Source organism: Budorcas taxicolor, chromosome 21 (assembly GCF_023091745.1).
Source record: "Budorcas taxicolor isolate Tak-1 chromosome 21, Takin1.1, whole genome shotgun sequence".
NCBI classification, from domain to species: Eukaryota; Metazoa; Chordata; class Mammalia; order Artiodactyla; family Bovidae; genus Budorcas; species Budorcas taxicolor.
The window spans coordinates 6,812,933-6,828,078 of NC_068930.1; the positions used below are offsets into that span (position 1 = coordinate 6,812,933).

The 15,146-nt window shown below is 41.1% G+C and overlaps 1 protein-coding gene across 1 annotated transcript in view; it reads left to right on the forward strand.

Annotated features, from left to right (window-relative positions):
* GABRG3 (gamma-aminobutyric acid type A receptor subunit gamma3) overlaps positions 1–15,146 on the forward strand; it is an 820,406-nt gene that overhangs the window by 78,230 nt on the left and 727,030 nt on the right. The gene's annotated exons all lie outside the window — the stretch shown is intronic.

Consider the following 15,146-nt stretch of genomic DNA (forward strand, 5'->3'; position numbering starts at 1 on the left):
ATTCGCAAATATTTTCTCCCAATTTGTGGGTTGTCTTTTGGTTTTGTTTATTGTTTCCTTTGCTGTGCAAATCTTTTGAGTTTAAGTAGGTCCCATTTAAAATTTCTGTTTGTATTTCCATTATTCTGGGAGATGGATCAAAAAAATATGTTGCTGTGATTTATGTCACGGAGTGTTCTGCCTGTGTTCTCCTCTAACAGTTGTATGGAGTCCAGTCTCACATTTGGGTCTTTAATCCACTGGAGCTTATTTTTGTGTATGGAGTTAAAAAATGATCTATTTTCATTTTTTTTCACGTGTGGCTGTCCAGTTTTCCCAGCACCATTTGTTAAAGAGACTGTCTTTTCACCATTGTGTAGTCTTGCCTCCTTTGTCATAGGTTAATTGACTGTTAGTGCATGGTGTTAGTTTAGGGTTTTCTATCCTATTCCATTGATATGTGTTTCCATTTTTGTACTAGAACCGTAGTGTCCATCCCCATCTTGTCCATGCGTTGTTTACTGTATGTAGATTTCCATGTGACGTTATGTGCAGTTGTGTAGTCATTGGCTGTGTCTGACCTCATTAAAACTAGGGATGAATATAAATGACGTTTTTTAAATTTTAGTTCATTTTTTCAAGGTCCAAAAGGCCTGCCTTTCAGTGTTTCTCAGGAAAGAATCTGAGAATACTCAGCTTATGCTTCTGTTTTCCTGGGGGTAAATATACTACTGCCTGGTTTTAAAAGAAAATATGGGGTCAAGTACGTGTGTGATTTCTCTGAATAAAAACTTAGTATATTTTCACATACTTAGAAGCAAAAAGTCTCCAGAAGTAGCTGTTTCCAGTGTAGATGTCCTTTCCTGTATGAGCGCTTGGCTCTTAGGAAGGTGCTGGGATGTTGGAATCCACTAGTGTCAGGGTCCCCTCATAGGCACTGTAGGCCAGAGTGGGCCTCCCTGACCAGAGTGTGCAGATTCTAGGAGCAGGCCCTTGCCTGTGGGCCAGGGACCTAACACTGGGCTCGTCCTTGTGCTTCCCTGCTGCACAGTGGCTCCTGGATTCAGCAGATGCATGAGGCTGAAGGGGGATTGCACAATGCCAGCTTAAGAAGCCTTCCTTTCATTGCAGAGTTCTGTGGATGGAAATAATCCTTCCAAAAGTAATAGCAAAATTATTTCTTTTCATTGCCTGGTATTAAAAGTGCTCATCTTTTCTCTGATGATAGAAAGGTTCCATGTGGGGCTGAAATTCTATTTATGGGTCACTCACTTTAAAAAAAATCCCGTGTCATCCATGCAGTGGAGATGGACCACTAGCAAAGAGGGGTCATGAATAAAAGAAGATTCGCTCTACACAGACTATTGGCTGCAGATCGTGAAAGGCAAACTGTGACTGTAAACTGTGCTTTTCTCTGATTCAGTAATCAGTTTCTCAGTGTTTCCTGTTCTGGAATTTTATTTACTTGTATTAGTTCTGTAATGCTTTATTCGGACACTGCTTTATGTGTAACACGAAAACAGAAGTGCCTCCAAAGATACATAGTCATAAAACTGTTTTAGGAACAGTTGCTTGTATTTGCATATCTAGGGATGTTCATGAACTCCTGTGACCTTGAGATCTACTTTGTGCCCAGAATCAGTCTTTGCTACTGGAATTGATAGACTTTTCTGTGTGAAAATCATAGGCTGCAGAGGAGGCTAAAAATAAGCGACAATCCCCACAGGGTGATAAGGGCTCTGCTAACAGCCAGCACCCCCTTGGAAGGCCCACGGCAGTTAGGATAGATTTCTCTGATGAGGTCTTTTCAGCCTGAGGTGAGGCTGCTAGGCAGGGCTCGGACAGGTGGGACAAGTGGGAAGTCGGCAGGAAAAAGCAGGACGACAGATACGTGACACAACTGGGGACCAACTGACTTGATGTTTGAAGCCATGGGGTGCGTGGCCTGGGGAACTGGGGGGACTGAGACTCGGAGGCCGCATGTGCTGAGAGTTTGGCTTTCCCTCAGCTCTGCCCTGGACAGACCCTGCACTGGGGAGCGTGTGGACACTCCCGTCTGAGTAAGTGCAAGTCTGACTTCACGAGAGATTAGCTCAAATCCAGATTCGTGAACAAGCCATCCTAATGCTGAGGGGGTCAGAGCAAAGACAGATTCACTTTCCTGAAGGAGGGAATGTGCAAAACCCCTGAGGGAGGTTTCAGAGGCCTCGGGAGGCAAGGGCTTCCTTTTTTTTAAATTTAAATTTTTAGTTGTGAAAAAACATTTTTAGGTTCACATCAAAGTTGAGAAGAAGGTGCAGAGATTCCCTATATTCCTCCCTGCCTCCACTCATGCATGGCCTCCCCAACTGTGAAAACATTTGTTACAATCAGTAAACCCATGCTGACAGGTCATCATCACCCAGAGCCCATGGTTTACATTAGGAGTCCCTCCTGATGTTGTACATCTGTGAGTTTGGACCAATCTGTAACGACATGTTTCAACCATCATAGTATCATGCAGAGTAGTCCCACTGCCCTAAACATTCTCTCTGCATCTGCTTCCTGAAGGATGAGTACTTCCAGTCTTTGTGTTCCTAGCTGTTTGCTTAGAAGTCAGAATGATAGAGGGCTTCTTCTCACATTGCCAGGTACATTACATTTACCCACTGTATCCATGAAAGCAAATGATACACTTTCAAAAAGTATTGTAAAGTGCTTTAATGTGGACCTCATGAAAAAGGAAAGCAATTTAAAAGTAGAGAACTGACTATTGAAGTGGGAATTGGGGAGTCAGCAATAATAATATAAAAAAGAATATGAGAGAGACCAAAACAAATTAAAAAACACATTGTGGGAGAAAGGCATAATTTAGAGATGTGTACAGGATTTAATGATGTAAATTTTAATTGCAGTTTTGACCGTAGCTAAAGCCTGATAAATTTATGACTTCCTCTAACTATTCATTTAACAAGGAAAGAGAGAAAACGATGTCTTCCTCTTCTTCCTCTTTTCCTTCCTGCTTTTCTGCTTCTATTATTGATATTATTCATACTGGAGTTTCAGTCTCAGACATTTTCCTCCCTGCTAAATAAAATGAAGTTGCATTCAGTTACTTCCTTAACAGAGTGTTTTCCATTGTCTTGTCTCTCCTGGAGTTGTTTATGCTTTTTCTAGTTACAGAGAGATTAGAAACGATTCAGATGGGTTGAAGAGAACCTTTTTCTATTTTTCTGTAAGCTTCAATCACATCCTCTGTCTTTGTCATTGTGGGAGTTTTAACATATCTAAATGTGCACAGTTCCTCATAGAATTACCCATAATTTGTTTTAAGCCTTGTATGGAAGCAGCATATAAGGGAGCTTGAGAGTTTTTTTGAGAATATTTACCATAAGAGACCTTACTGGAATGGAACAATGTAAACTGATGTTTTGATGCCTCCTCCGTACTATCAGCCTGTCTTGTATGATCTTCTATGAGTTCACGGTAGAGAAGATACTGCCTTTCACACGTATTTGTGAGGAGGAGCTGGATGGAGCTGATCGGATGGAGACCCTGGAGCAGTGTTTCTGTCTCCAGCCCGCTGTGTCTGTGGTTATCAGAACGTGCAGCAGCAACACCTATAGAGCTACAGCTCGGGCTTGAAACTTGAGATGGAAAGGGCTCGAGGGCGAGTCTGATGTTGGGATAATTTTCCTGTTATTAAAAATACTAATAGATTTGTTTATAGAGCAGTTTAAAATTTTTCCCAACTCATTGAGATATAGTTGATGTATAACATTATATAAGTTTAAGGTGATTGTATATATATATATGTATTGCATTATATAAGTTTAAGGTGATTATGTATATATATATATGTATTGCATTATATAAGTTTAAGGTGATTGTATGTATATATATGTATTGCATTATATAAGTTTAAGGTGATTGTATATATATATATGTATTGCAGAATAATTTAAACAGTAACATTAGTTCGTACTTTCCGTGCCACACATGATCATTGTTTTTGGTGTGGGTGATAAAAATTTTAAGATCTACTCATTTAGACACTATCAAGTATATAATAACCATATTGTTAACTGTAGTCACTGTGCTATATATTCTATCCCTGGGACTTACTTATCTTAATACTGGAAATTTGTACACTTCAACCAACATTTACCCACAAGTACCCTCTGCCATCCCTGGAAACAATGGATCTGCTCTGTTCTTATGATTTCTGGTTTATAAGATTCTACATATAAGTATGATCATAGAGTATTTGTCTTACTCTGACTTATTTCATGTAGCATAATTTTAAATGAGATGGTTGGATGACATCACCAACTCAAGGGACATGGGTTTGGGTGGACTCTGGGAGTTGGTGATGGACAGGGAGGCCTGGCGTGCTGCGGTTCGTGGGGTCACAGAGTCGGACACGGCTGAGCTACTGAACTGAACTGAACTGAATTTTAAATTTACTAAACACCTAGTGGGAATCACAGAGAGTTTGCATATACTTCTACATGCACACACACACTGTTCCTCATATTATTAACATCTTGCCATTATTGTGGTGCATTTTGTTATGAGTGATGAATGGATGCTGTCACATTATTAGGTGAAGCTCATAGTTTACATGAGGGTTCACCTTTGGTGGTGTTCCTTCTATGGAGTTTCACAAATGTATGATGAGATGTGTAATGTACTCACCATAACTGAATACAATAGTGTAGAGTATTTTCACTGCCCTGAAAATCCTCTGTTCATCACTACTCTCCATTTCTTTAAATATTGCTTCAGTAACCTTCTATTTCTCTCTTTTCATGTTCTAGGCCTCCAGTCCTATGACTATTAAGGATTTCTCCCAAGTCCCATTTGTCCCTTATGCTTATGGTTTTATTTCCATCCCTTTGATCTCCATGTTTCAATCAATGGACACCTTTCAATCTACCTTCAGTTCACGTCAGTCTCAGTCATGTCCAACTCTTTGTAACCCCATGAACTGCAGCACGCCAGCCTTCCCTATCCATCACCAACTCCTGGAGCTTACTCAAACTCATGTTAATAGAGTCGGTGATGCCATCCAACCATCTCATCCTCTGTCGTCCCCTTCTCCTCCTGCTGACTTCAGTCTTTCCCAGCATCAGGGTCTTTTCAAATGAGTCAGTCTTCGCATCAGGTGGCCAAAGTATTGGAGTTTCAGCTTCAACATCAGTCCTTCCAATGAACATGCAGGAATGATCTCCTTTAGGATGGACTGGTTGGATCTCCTTGCTGTCCAAGGGACTCTCAAGAGTCTTTTCTAACACCACAGTTCAAAAGCATCAGTTCTTTGGTGCTTAGCTTTCTTTGTACTCCAAATCTCACATCCATACACGAATACTGGAAAAACCGTAGCTTTGACATGATGGACCTTTGTTGACAAAGTAATGTCTCTGCTTTTTAATATGCTGTCCAGCTTGGTCATAGCTTTTCTTACAAGGAGCAAGTGTCTTTTAATTTCATAGCTGCAGTCATCATCTGCAGTGATTTTGGAGCCCCCCAAAATAAAGTCTCTGTTTCCATTATTTCCCCATCTATTTGCCATGGAGTGATGGGACCAGATGCCATGATCTTCGTTTTCTGAATGTTGAGTTTTAAGCCAACTTTTTCATTCTCCTCTTTCACTTTCATCAAGAGGCTATTTAGTTCTTCTTGCTTCCTGCCATAAAGGTGGTGTCATCTGCATATCTGAGGTTATTGATATTTCTCCTGGCAATCTTGATTCCAACTTGTGTTTCTTCCAGCCCAGCGTTTCTCATGATATACCCTGCATGTAAGTTAAATAAGCAGGGTGACAATATACAGCCTTGTCGTACTCCTTTCCCAATTTGGAACCAGTCTGTTGTTCCATGTCCAGTTCTAACTGTTGCTTCTTGACCTGCATACAGATTTCTCAGGAGGCAGGTAAGGTGGTCTGGTATTCCCATCTCTTGAAGAATTTTTCACAGTTTATTGTGATCCACACAGTCAAAGGCTTTGGTGTAGTCAATAAAGCAGAAGTAGATGTTTTTCTGGAACTCACTTGCTTTTTTGATGATCCAATGGATGTTAGCAATTTGATCTCTGGTTCTAATTTGACCAGAGATCAAAAGGAACCAGAAGAACCAGAAGAGATCAATCTACCTTGCAGCTTCGTAAGTCACTCCTTATGTGTCCCTTATCTGTTCAAGACATCTATTGAGTTTTTTATGTCTTAAAATTTTATTTTATAAATTAATATAGAGTTATTTAATTTTTTTCAGTATATAGTTTTATGTCTTTTAAAATATGTATAAATTTATGTACCTGCAATAGTCAAGATAGAGAACATTTCAACTACCCCAAAAGCTCCCTCACACTTTCTGTTAACAGTCACAACTGACCCTCACCCAAATACTTGGGAACCACTGATTTGTTTTCTAACAGTTCAGTTTTGTTTTTGAGAATTCTATGTAAATAGAATCACATAATTAGTGATATTGGTTCCTTTGAAACTGGTTCCTTTCACTCAGCATAGTGGATTTAAGATTCATCCTCTCTTAATGCTTTTAGCAGTATTTTTTATATTATTACTGAGATACTGAGTACTTATGTAATTATATTAGTCAGGGTTCTCCAGAGAAATAAAATCAATAGGATATATACATATATATATATGCACACATATATAATCATATCACGTCATATTCTAATCCCTCAAGGGAAAGGCAACATGTTTTACTGAGTCCACCAACCCAAATGTTAATATTTTATCTGAAAACAGTTTCACAGATTCACCTAAGAATAATGTTTAGCTAAATATCTGGGTATCTGATGACACAGTCAGGTTGACACATAAAATTGACCACCAAAGTATTTTTCGTTTCTGAAGTTTTAGTCTGACAATTTCTTGTAGGTGTGTGGTCTCTGGTGAATTTCTTCATCTTACAGTCTTTTTTTGGGACAGGCTAATCATTAAATTCACAGCTGATGGCTGCAGTATCTGGCCATCTGCGGTGCCATTTCTGTTGTCTCTTTGGTTGCTTGGCCCCGTGTTTTTGTTTCTCCTTGATTATGTGCAAAAGTTGTAGAGACTTCAGTCAGCGTTCCCTCTGTGTCTGGAGGTCACTACTGTTGTGGGGGCTATTTTGCTGTCCAGCTGAGGCTCAGCTGGGCTCTGGTTCCAGTCTACCCTGCCCCCAGTCTTGGGGATAGCTCTGTAGGAGTCCCAACTGACGGCTTGGGTTGCCTCCCAAGGCAGCTCCAAAGTGCTCCAAAATTCTGATTTTTATATTTCTGACAGCATAAAATGGCTGAAAATTCTGCTTTTCTTTTTAAGCCATTTTATAACTGCTTTATCATCTCTTACCGTGTAGCTTAGTCTGTGAGCATGTTGAGGGAAACCCCAGGCCGTTGGGCCCATTTCTTTGCCAACCCCCCTTTCTGAAGGCTTGCCCCTCCTGGTCGGGCTGCTTGAGTGCCCCAGACTCGGCTTTTGCCCCAGCTCTGCCAGGTCCCGCACTCCTCGCTGCCATTCCACTGGCTCCTGCTGCCGATAGGAGGCAAGTTCTAGCGAGAGGGGCTAAGTGCTGGCCCTGCTGCCCCTGCCGTCTTGGTGTTGGACCTCTTCAGATCAGTTTATAAATCTGTATTTTATCCAGCTTTTCTGTTTTTGCTTTGTGGGAGTATTGGTCTAGAACAAGCTTTCCCATCATAGCCACACACCTTTGATTTAAAATTTTCTTTAGGTGGAATAAGGTTTGATTTCTAGTAGTTGGAAAGGAAATAATTTGGAGCCATGAGTTAAGCCCTAAGAAAGTTTTCATTTTCATGAAGAATTTCATTGAACTACATATTCCCCGTTTTGTTCCACTACCTTCTGCCATTTTCAGGCAACTTCATGATTCCATCTTCTCAAAACTTTTAATCTTCTTGAGTGAAGAACTGTTCCACGTACCTTTTACAGTCTTCCAGGGGATTGGAAATTTTTTCATTAAGATAATTTGTAAAGACTGAAATAAATGGAAATCTGAAGATGTGATGTCTGGTGAATATGGTGGGTGAATCAGAACTTCCCAGCCAAGCTGAAACAGTTGTTGCCTGGTCATCAGAGAAACATGCAGTCTTGCATTATTCCTATGAACGTCTGTGTTTTCTGTTGACTAATTCTGGGCGTCTTTCATCAAGTGCTGCTTAAAGTTGGTCTACTTGCGTGCAGTGCTTGTTGGAATGAACCATTTGATTTTCCAGAAGGAACTCGTAACAGAGGACTCTCTTCCAGTCTTACCATATACCTTCTTTGGATGATGACTGGCCTTTGGTGTAGTTGGTGGTAGTTCATTTCGCTTGCCCCACAGTCTTCCATTCCACATTATTGTACAGTATCCTCTTTTCATTGCCTGTCACAATTTGTTTTAAAAACAGAACATTTTTCTTACACTTAAGTAGAGAGTTGCATGCAGAAATACAATCAAGATTTTTTTCACTTAACATATGTGGAACCCAAACATCAAAGCAATTATAGACTCTGCTACTGCTACTGCTAAGTCACTTCAGTCGTGTCCGACTCTGTGTGACCCCATAGATGGCAGCCCACCAGGCTCCCCCGTCTCTGGTATTCCCCAGGCAAGAACACTGGAGTGGGTTGCCATTTCCTTCTCCAATGCATGAAAGTGAAATTGAAAGAGAAGTCGCTCAGTCGTATCCGACTCTTAGTGACCTCACGGACTGCAGCTTACCAGGCTCCTTCGTTCATAGGATTTTCCAGGCAAGAGTACTGGAGTGGGGTGTCATTGCCTTCTCCATAGACTCAAGCAGGTACAAATGAATTTCAGCAGTTGATTTGGATATTCTGAGTTGTGTCAGCTATCTGCTGCATGGTATAATGTTAACTGTTCTCAATTAATATCTAGATTTGATCGCTGTCAATTTCAATGGGTCTACCAGGTTGTGGAGCATTGTCCAACAAGAAATCTCTAGCACGAAACTTTGCAAACCACTTCTGTCAGTCAGTCAACAGCACCTTTTCTATACACTGCACAAATCTATTTTTTGCATTTCAGTTCCATTTTTCCCTTTCTTGAAATAATAAAGCATAATATACCAAAAATGTTTCCTTTTTCTTCCCTGTTCAGTATTAAAATGGCTACATAAAAATTCACTAATTTTGATAAGTTTTTTAAGTGCATGCTGATAAGACAGCTGTCACAATAGTCTAACAAAATTGTTTCAAATGAAGTTAAACACAACTAAGCACTATAGAGCCATCTTATGGGAAAACCAAGCTAACTTTTTGACTAACCCCAAATTTATATATATTTATAAAGTGTGTGATTTTGAGATTTGGTTCATCACTAGATGTAAAGCCCTTTTCCAGTGCAACAGCAGTAGAAATAATAGTGTGTATCTAAAATATACACATTATTAAATAAACCAATAGAATATGTTGAGAGAGCCACACAGTGTAAGTGGGAAAGATTTCTGAAACTTAAAAAAATTTTTCAAGAATGAGAAGGAAGATGGTATTTAAAGGCTTTAAAAACTAGTAAAGGCTTTTTTAAACCAGCGATCTTGTGAACCCCAGTCTGTAGCAGGTTCCTATTTTACTGTGAGCCCTTGAAGGCCAACACCTACAGCTCTTTTTGGCCCCCTGGGACTCAGTTGAAAGGCCCTGATGAGTGTCTGTCAAATGAATGAATGAATAAAAATCATCTTCCCTTCTGCCTGTCTACATATGTACCCACTGTGCATCCTTGAGTGTTAGTGTGCACATCCTGCATACCCATATGCTTCCCATGTCTTAGGTTACATTTTCATTAATGAATAGGTCTTGCTATAATCATATTAGTTAACAGGTTTTCAGTGCTTCCACTGCTGCAAGAGTTTACTCCTGACAATAAACCTGTGGAGGCTGTTGATATCATCAGCCAAGTTTATGGCTAATAGACCTTAAGGTGTAGGACCCTTAGGTCCTATCTCAAAGACTGTGTATCTGGAAAGATGATAGAACAGACACCCATACTTAAAAGGAAATCAGTGGGAGCTATGCTAATGGGCATGTGCACATGAGAGAGAGTGTGTGTGCTCAGTCATGTACCAGTCTTTGGAACCTCATGGACTGAAGCCCACCAGGCTCCTCTGTCCAGGAAGTTTTCCAGGCAAGAATACTGAAGTGGGTTGTCGCTTCCTAGTCCAGGGGATCTTCCTGACACAGGAATCAAACTTGCATGTCTTGTATCTCCTGCATTAGTAGGTGGATTCTTGACCATGGGCCACCTGGGAAGCCCATGCTAATGGGCTTGTCCGTGTAAAACCAATGCATTTTAAACAGGCTGTTTTTCCTCTTTTGTTTATCCTCCCGTGTCTTGGAACTTTTCACTGCTTTATACAAAATGTCTTAAAATGCCTTGTTGTGTGGAGCAGTCATGCCCCTTTGTGATGTCTCAACAACTGTCATATATAAGTTACAGCAATGTTAGTTATATTAATCATGTTGTACATTACATCTCAAATATTTACTTAGCTTATAACTGGAGGTTTGCAATTTTGATCCAATTCCCTTTTCCGCACCCACCCCATCTCTGGTAACCAGAGATCTGATCTTTTCTGAGTTTATTTCTGAAGTGTATTTGACCTACAATACTATGTTAGTTTCTGCTATGCAACCTAGTGAGCTGATATTTCTATACACTACCAAATAATCACCACAATAAGTCTAATTCGTGTCATCATATGTAAATATTAAATTAGTACTGGGTGTATTCGCTACTCTCTACGTTTCATCCCTGTGGTTCGCTTATCTTGTAATTGGAAATTTGTGCCTCTTAATCTCCCTCACCTATTTCCCTCATCCCCAAGCCCCCTGCTCTCTGGTAACAACCTTTTTGATTTCTGTCTATAACTCTGTTTTTGTTTTGTTATGTTTGTTCGTTTCTTTCACTTTTTGAACTCCACATATAAGTGAAATCATACTTGTCTTTCTCTCTTTGACTTATTGCATTTAGCATAATACCATATAGGTCCATGTTTTGTGGGCTGGTATATGATCTATTCTGTAGAATGTTCCATGTATGCTTGAAAAGAATGTATATTTTTCTATTTTGGATAAAATGCTCTATTTATAGCTATTAAATCTATCTGTATAGTTTAAGGCCAATGTTTCCATATTGGTTTTTTTTTGTCTGGGTGATCTGCCTATTAATGTTCAGTTCAGTTCAGTTCAGTTGCTCAGTCGTGTCCGACTCTTTGTGACCCCATGAATTGCAGCATGCCAGGCCTCCCTGTCCATCACCAACTCCCGGAGTTCACTCAGACTCACGTCCATTGAGTCAGTGATGCCATCCAGCCATATCATCCTCTGTCGTCCCCTTCTCCTCCTGCCCCCAATCCCTCCCAGCATCAGAGTCTTTTCCAATAATCAACTCTTCGCATAAGGTGGCCAAAGCACTGGAGTTTCAGCTTTAGCATCATTCCTTCCAAAGAACACCCAGGACTGATTATTGGAGTGTTAAATTCCTCTACTACTGTGTTACTGTGAATTTCTTCCTTTGTGTCTGTTAAGATTTGCCTTTTGTATTTAGGTGTTCCTATGTTGGGTGTGTATGTGTGTGTATACACACACACATATGTATACACAGTTTTTATATCTTCTTGTTGGATCAATCAATCCTTTTTTTCATTATGTAATGACTTTCCTTGTCTCTTGTGATGGTCTCTATTTTAAGGTCTATTTGGTCTGATATGTCTGGTTTAAAGTCTATGTGGTCTGATATAGCCAGCCCAGCATTATTTTCATTTCCGTTTGCATGGAATAATTTTTTCTATCTTTTCACTGTCAGCCTATGTGAGTCTTTACATCTGAGGTGAGTCTCTTATTGGCAGCATATATATGGGTCTTGTATTTTTCATCAGTTCAGCCTGTCTGTGATTTTATTTGGAAGAGTTAGTCCATTAACATTTCAACTGATTTTTAATAAATATTTACTTATTGCCATTTTGTGAAATTTTTTCAAGTTGTTTGTATTTCTTTTTTGTTTCTTTTGATCTTTTCCCTGTGATTTGATGGCTATCTTTAGTGTTATATTTAGATTCCCTTTTCTTTTGTATCTGTAAGTATCTATTATAAATTTTTGGTTTGTGGTTAGCATGAAGTTCATATATGACAATTATATATATATTCTCATTTCAACCTGATGATCCCTTACACTCAAATGCATTCTAACAGGCCTGCATTTTTACTGCCCCTCACACATTTAGTGTATTTTACATCATATTTTTACATCTTTTTGTTTTGTGTAACCCCTACCTACTTATTGTAGATATATATGATTTTACTACGAGTGTTTCTTATCCTTCCTAGTAGCTATGTAAGTGGTTGATTTACTACCTTTACTGTATATTTGTCTTTACCAATAGATTTTTCCTTCGTAAGTTTAATATTTCTGGTGTTTCCTCTTTTTTTTCCACTTAGAGAATTCCCTTTAAATTTTCTTATAAAGTTGGTTTGGTGATGCTGCAATCTGTTAACTGTTGCTTGTCTGTAAAATTCTTTACCTCTCCTTCAGATATGAATGATAGTTTTACCAGATAGAGTATTTTTGGTTGTAGGTTTTTTCCCCTTTCATCACTTTACACATACTGTGGCACTATCTTCTGGCCTGTAGAATTTCTGCTGAAAAGTCAGCTATAGTCTTATGGGAGTTCTCTGTTGCTTCTCCCTTGCTGCTTTTCGTTTTTTCTCCTTAATTTTTGCTGTTTTAATTTCTGTGTGTCTTGGTGTGTTCCTCTTTGGGTTAATCCTGTATGGGACTCTGCACTTCCTGGACTTGGGTGACTTTCCTTTCCCATATTAGGGAAGTTTTCAGCTATTTTGTCTTCAAATATGTTCTCTTCCTCTTTCTCCCTCTTCTCCTATAATGTAGTGTTAGTGCAGTTGATGTTGTCCCAGAGGTTTCTTAAATTGTCCTCAGTTTATAAATCTGTTTTTCTTTGTTCAGCATTAGTGATTTCTGCTCCTCTGTCTTCTAGCTAGTCGATCTGTTCCTCTGTGTCATCCAAGGTATTCTTGATTCCTTCTGGTGTATTTTTATTTCAGTTACTGTATTCTTCCACTCTGTTTGTTTCTTTTTCTATTTTTCTAACTCTTTGTTATAGTGTCTCACTCCGTTTATCCATTCTTCTCCTGAATTTATTGATGATCTTTATGAGTATTACCTTGAAGTCTTTGTCAGGTGGATTGCTTATCTCTACTTCAATTAGTTCTGGGGTTTTATCTTGTTCCTTTGTTTTGAACATACTCCTTTGTTGCCTCATTTTGCCTAAGTCTCTGTGTGCATTAGGTATGTCGGTTACACTTACCAATCTGGTACTAGTGGCCTCATGGAGGAGATGTCCTACAGGGCCCAGCAGCACACTCTCCTCTGGTCTCCAGAGCTGTGTTACCTAGGGATGCCCTCTGGGGCTGTGCGGACCCTCCTCTGTGGCAGGGCCGACTTCTGGGGCTGTGTGGACCCTCCTCTGTGGCAGGGCCGACCACTGTGGCTGTGGCTGTGCCATGGCTGCTGAGCTGGTTGGCTGCTAGGCCCTGCCGTCTGTGCAGTCTAACAGCCACTGACCAGGCTGGGTGTCGGCATTGCTGGCTGTGGGGCCTTGGGCTCCAGGGGTGGGTGTCAGCCTGCTGGGGGTTGGGGCTGGGTCCTGAGGATCTGCTGCTGGACGGGTTCAGATCCCATCAGTCCCTGGGTGGGCGGCCCTTGGTCCCTGTACAGCTGACTGCTTGACTTGTGGGGGGGGGGGGGGTGTCTCAGGACTGGTGCCAACCTGCTGTTGGGAGGGTAAGGACTCCAAAGTGGTATTTGCCAGCACCAGTGTCCTCATGGTAGAAAGAGCACCCCCAAGTGGCTGTGCCCGCGTCTGTGCTCAGGGTGAGCTCCAGCTGCCTCCTGCCACTCCAGGAGATTCTCCAAGATCAGCAGGTGAGTCTGACCCAGGCTCCTTGGAAATGACTGCTTCTGCCCTTGGGTCCTGGAGCATGTGAGACTTTGCATGTGTGCTGTAAGAGTGAGTCTTTATTTCCCACAGCCCTTCCGAAATTAAGCCCTGTGGGTTTTCAAAGCCAAACATTCTAGAGGTTCGTCTTCCTGGTACAGGATCCTTGGGCTGGGGAGCTTAATGTGGGTCTTGGGCCCCTGGCTCACTGGAGAAAACTCTGCCATGTAATTATTTCCCTGTGTGTGGTTGCCCACCCAGGGTGTGGATCTTGACTGTACCATGTCTCTGCCTCTCCTAGCTGTCTTATTGTGGTTCCTTCTTTACATCTTTACTTCTGGAAAATCTTTTCTGCTAGTCTTCAGGTCATTCTCACAGATAGTTGCTCTGTAAATAGTTGTAGTTTGGTGTGCCTGTGGGAGGGATGTGAGCCCAGGGTCCCACCTACTCCTCTATCCAGACTACTCCAGTCTGTGCTAGCTCTTTTTAACCGGGTAGATGTACGTGTGCTTTGCCTCACTGAACAAGTTAGAAGGGGTAAATCAACAGCATGCATAATATGGAAGAGGATGAAAAGAAATGTATTAATCTGTAGTTCTGTCCAGATGCTGTTTAGTCAGTACGTACTGCAGGAGTGGTTTGGGTTTTTGGAAAAGATATAGCAATTGGGCTTCCCTGGTAGCTCAGCTGGTAAAGAATCCACCTGCAATGCAGGAGACCCCAAGCTGGGGTCTCCTGGGTTGGGGAGATCCAGTTTGGGGGTCTCCTGGGTTGGGAAAATCCCCTGGAGAAGGGAAAGGCTACCCCAGTGTTCTGGTCTGGAGAGTTCCATGGACTGTATAGTCCATGGGGTCACAAACAGTTGGACATGACGGAGCGAGTTTCACAGCAATTCAAAAGTGAAATCATGTTCCTGACACCTGTTTTAAAGTAATTATCAGACCTCGCGGGCATGAAGGATTGCTGACCTTCACACATCTCTCGGGCCACCGCTGATGACGTGTGGTGGTCCAGTGATGCTGCTGCCAAGGCTCAGGCCAGCCCTGAAGTCCTCTCTTGCGGTTCCCTTGCACTTCTTACTTAGCCACGTACCCACAAGATTCTGCTTCTTGTCTTACACCCCTGGGACATCCGTCCTCACTGGACATTTCCCTCCCTGCTTTTCTGCATCCTCACTTTGTTCAGCTTGGTTCTCCTTTGCTTGTGTCCCGCCC